Below are 4,616 nucleotides of genomic sequence, written 5' to 3'. Positions count from 1 at the left end.
TCCTGGGACTGTGGGACTGAGAGATTCTTCCAGCATGACCCACGCACAAGCCGGGGATACGGCAGCTGGGCAGGTGTCTAGGGCTGGGCTCTGACAACCGTGTCCCACCGCTTAACTAGCTTTGTGGAAGCTGATCATTTTTCTTTGTGCCGGGATGCAACAGGGAGCCCACCGACAAGACCCTGTCCTCGTGGGGCTCAGACAGCATGGGAGCTGTACACACAGTGACAGCCAGGCAGTGAGCAAGGAGGATGAGGAACAAAAGGGGTGGGGAGCATTATATGAGGGGGATGTTCGAGGGAGGCTGGGCTATACAAATGACCTGGGAAAAAGACAGAAAAGCAATACCACGGACACTTACACATACACACATATGCACATAAACACTATACACATACACACACATATATACACACACATACATATACACACATATACATACACACACATATACACATACACACATATACACACACATACTCTTAGTAAGTCCCAGGGTGCGGCTGAGTTCAGAGACTATGATTCCTGCCCCCTCTAGGGCTCCAGCTCCCCATGTGTGGGACTAGATCAGAATTCTCACCCAAGACAACTTTCAGGGGTCAGGCAGGCTGCTCAAATGAGAGGAGTGGTCAGAGGTGAGGTGACAGAGCTGGGTGGCTACTGTGGCCCAGGGACACAGCCTGCCTAGGCTGACCACAGTTGCTGTTCCCTGAGAACAACCCCCCCCCCCGAAACAATGCAGCATGGTGTGGACTCTGGGTAAGGATAGGGTTAAGTCTGTTTGGGGAGGTCCCTGGATGTCTGTGAGGTTAGGCACCTGGGCCGGGGGAGCCCTGGCAACATAGGACTGCCAGTCCAGGTCTTGGGACAAATCTGAGGGATCCTGAGGCTGCCTGGGGACTGCCAACCCCAGCTGTGGCTCTTCCAGCCCCAGGATCACACCTCCCTACCCCGCTGTGCTTCCCCAGGGCAGCCTGCAAGGAGGGGCATCTGTAGAGCCCCTAGCTCCAGACCCCTTCCCGTTCCTCTTGCCACCTCCCCTTCCAGGACTCCAAGGAACTGAAGGGACAGTCCCAGCTGCTTCCGCTACGCTACCTTTGCTCTGAAAGATTCTCTGTCGCCATCCGAGGGTCATGGCCTCTGGGCTCATTTTCCAGCTTGAAGGGAGCGATGACTTACCCAAGGTGACATGGGAGAAATCACAGGAAGCTGAGCCAAGCCCCAGAGTATTCATTCATTCATTCATTCATTCATTCATTCATTCATTCGCCCACTCATTCATTTGACAGACATCAAGAGGGAACTTGTTATTTCTGATGCTACCCTAGAACCCAGAGTTCCAGACAGTGGGTGAGTGCTCTCCACTCTTGTTGGGGTCCTCCAGATAGCCTCCAACCTCTTTCTGTACCACTGCCACCAGGGCAGGCTTGCTGGTGCCTGGGGAGTGGCCCCAGACGCTCTGACTCTCCGTGTCATGAGAAAGCTGCGTACCCACCAATTCCCTGAGTGCAGGGGCCCCTGGGGCCAGGGGTTGCAATGGCAGGAAGGGGTGAGAGCCACAAGCCGCCACATGACTCTGCCAACCCTGTTCGCACAGAGCCAAAGCCCAGGCCCAGCTCTCTGCTGAGGGACACCTGAGGCCCATGCGACCGTATGAACAGTGCTAAATGATACCTTTGCCGGGGCTGGGTCAGGCTTGGGCACCAGCTGAGCAGGCACGAGGATGCTGCCCTCAGGGGCTTAGGTTCCAGAGTGCCTCCCTGCAGGTGGCCAGCTCAGTGACCTCAGATCACTCTGCTCTGTTCAGACCATGCATGGTCTCCACATCTCTAGAAATGGGCGCTGAAGGGACCCTTTGCCCGCATCTTCAGTCTCCCCTTTTCTCGGTCTCGGACTCGAAGCCGTCAGCCTCCAGCTCACCTTCCCCGCCTCCCAGTTTCTCTTGGTCACAGGCCTCCCCTTCACCATCACCGCCACCCTGACCCGGACCCCGCTGTCTCTCTTTGGAGACTTTGTCAGCTCCTGGTGTCCCAGGCCCTGGCTTTCTACAGTCCGATGTCTTTTCTCTCTGGAAAGCCTCTGCACAGCCACAGATGTGGGTCAGATGCTCACCTAGCATGCCTGAGGTCCTAGGTTCAATCCCCAGCACGGGATAAACAGAGTATGGTGGTGTGTACCTGTAACCTCAGCACCAGGAGAAAGAGAGGTAGGAGGATCAGGAGTTCAAGGTCATCCTCAGCCACGTAGGGAGTTTGACGCTAGTCTGAGCTACATGAGACCCTATCTCAACAAAATGAACAAACATTAAAAAAAAATCCAAAAACCCCCAGGATGGAGAAGGTGGCTGAGTGGGAAGCAAAGAGATTTTGTGACCTGGCCCTTATGTTCCAAGCGGGGCTTGGCCAAGCAGGGTACTGGGCACATGACATGGCTGGAGTTCTCCATGGCTCCTCTAAAATTTCAAATTTCTCAGTCTTCTTCTTCTTCTTCTTCTTCTTCTTCTTGTTCTTCTTGTTCTTCTTCTTCTTCTTCTTCTTCTTCTTCTTCTTCTTCTTCTTCTTCTTCTTCTTCTTCTTCTTCTTCTTCTTCTTCTCCTTCTCCTCCTCCTCCTCCTCCTCCTCCTCCTCCTCCTCCCCTCCTCCTCCTCCTCCTCTCCTCCTCCTCCTTCTGAAATGCTTCACGAACTTGCGTGCCATCCTTGCGCAGGGGCCGTGCCACTCTTCTCTGTTTTGCTCCAGTTTTTAGTTTACGTGCTGCTGAAATGAGCACTCAGGCTTCTCATTTACAAAATCTTCAATAATGCTCAAGTTTAGAGACATACATTAAATAGTAGCACACTTATGGCTGATGCTCAGGAAATCAGGAAACACAAGTCTGACCTGGCATTCTAGGTCCCCAAGAGCCTCAACGACCCTCCTGACTGGATCCCTCCTCTTAATCCCTCTGGGCCTTCCTGCTGCTCCCGCTGAGACCTACTCCCTGACCTAGGGTTTCCATGAGTTTCAGGCCTTTCAGCCCCCAGGGCTCCTCCCGTCCCCCTCTCAGTCCTTCACACATCCCAGAAGACTCAGCATTCATAGCCTTGGTGGGTTCACACTCCCATCGTAGGAAAAAGGATTGGAGAATGCCCACATAACACAACCTCCCTGACGCTGCAACCCTTTAATACAGCTCCTCATGTTGTGGTGACCCCACCCCACCATAAAATTACTGAATTGCTACTTCATAACTGTAATTTTGCTACTGTATGAATTGTTCTGTAAATATTTGATATGTGACCTTAAAGGGGTCATGACCCACAGGTCAAGAACCACTAATCTTGGGATTTTTTTTTCTCTTCAGATGAGGATATTAACTCAAAGGAGAAAGGGAAAGAGGAAGGCGGGATTGTTATGGAGTTTATCTGTACTGTAGATTTAGCGATGAGTTCCCTAGTAGACCAGGAAAAGGAGAAAGTAGCAGAGATCTCATGAATCATGGCATTCACAAAGTAAGACTAAGCCAGCTGAGGGAGAGAAGCCAGGCTCTTCTCAGCCCAGAGGTCTGACTCTGGGTGGAGTTTATAAATGGGTCGCAGGAAGAATCCTGTGAGGTTTATGGGAATCGTATAGTTGTATCTGGATGGACCCCCAGGCTTGTCTGGGGGACGGTATCTACAGACATACACGCTCTGCCCCCGCTAAACCCTCCTCTGAGAATTCGTTTTTTTTTTTTTTTTTTTTTTTTGGTTTTTCGAGACAGGGTTTCTCTGTAGCTTTGGTGCCTGTCCTGGAACTAGCTCTTGTAGACCAGGCTGGCCTCAAACTCCCAGAGATCCGCCTGCCTCTGCCTCCCAAGTGCTGGGATTAAAGGCGTGCGCCACCACCGCCCGGCTGAGAATTCGTTGTTTTAAGCAAACTTTTGGGCAGGGATCTGAGTCTGTCCTGAAGTTGGCTCTTCCTGAAACAGTGAGGGCAGAGGCCTAGGCTCCAGGGACATCCTGTGGAACCATTAGCCCAGGTCCAGCACCTTCCACTGGCTCTCAGAGCCAGGACATCCTCAGGGAGCCTGAGTCCCTCTTCTGGGCATCCCTCCAACACAAGGCTTTGCCAGTCAGCTGGCCCTTTCATGAAGCTTGCCCCACCTGCCTCATGGGCTGTGTGGACACAGGAGGGCGGTGTGACATGTCTTAAACCACATAGCGAGGGGACTGGGCATGTGGCTCAGTCGGTAAGCACTTGCTTAGGACCCATGACACCCTGGGTTTTATTCCTGGCACCCAATAAACTAGATTTTACAGGGGTGGCTCTGCCTAGTGGAGATTTCCCATCAAGCTCTGGGCTCTTGTCATCCATACACTATGCCAAGTCTGCGTCTACAGGGTCAGACTGTTTGTGTCTACAGGGACAGACCGCCTGTGTCTACAAGGGTCAGACCATCTGCGTCTACAGGGTCAGACCGTTTGTGTCTACAGGGTCAGACCGTCTGTGTCTATGGGGTCAGACCATCTGCGTCTACAGGGTCAGACCGTCTGTGTCTATGGGGTCAGACCGTCTGTGTCTATGGGGTCAGACCGTCTGCGTCTATGGGATCAGACCGTCTGCGTCTACAGGGTCAGACCCTCTGTGTCTACGGGC

The 4,616-nt window shown here is 52.7% G+C and overlaps 1 non-coding gene across 1 annotated transcript; it reads right to left on the bottom strand.

Annotated features, from left to right (window-relative positions):
- Positions 1-2,661: 2,661 nt before the first annotated feature.
- On the bottom strand, positions 2,662-2,769 carry LOC126510388 (U6 spliceosomal RNA). The gene has a single exon (XR_007594363.1). It is a non-coding gene; the product is annotated as a U6 spliceosomal RNA (small nuclear RNA).
- Positions 2,770-4,616: the final 1,847 nt, after the last annotated feature.

Source organism: Alexandromys fortis, unplaced genomic scaffold, assembly GCF_014885135.2.
Source record: "Alexandromys fortis isolate MF-2015 unplaced genomic scaffold, M_Fortis_MF-2015_v1.1 scaffold_26, whole genome shotgun sequence".
In the NCBI taxonomy this organism is placed as follows: domain Eukaryota; kingdom Metazoa; phylum Chordata; class Mammalia; order Rodentia; family Cricetidae; genus Alexandromys; species Alexandromys fortis.
The sequence above is the reverse complement of the archived record's forward strand: the minus strand, read 5'-3'. Positions and strand labels throughout refer to the sequence as shown.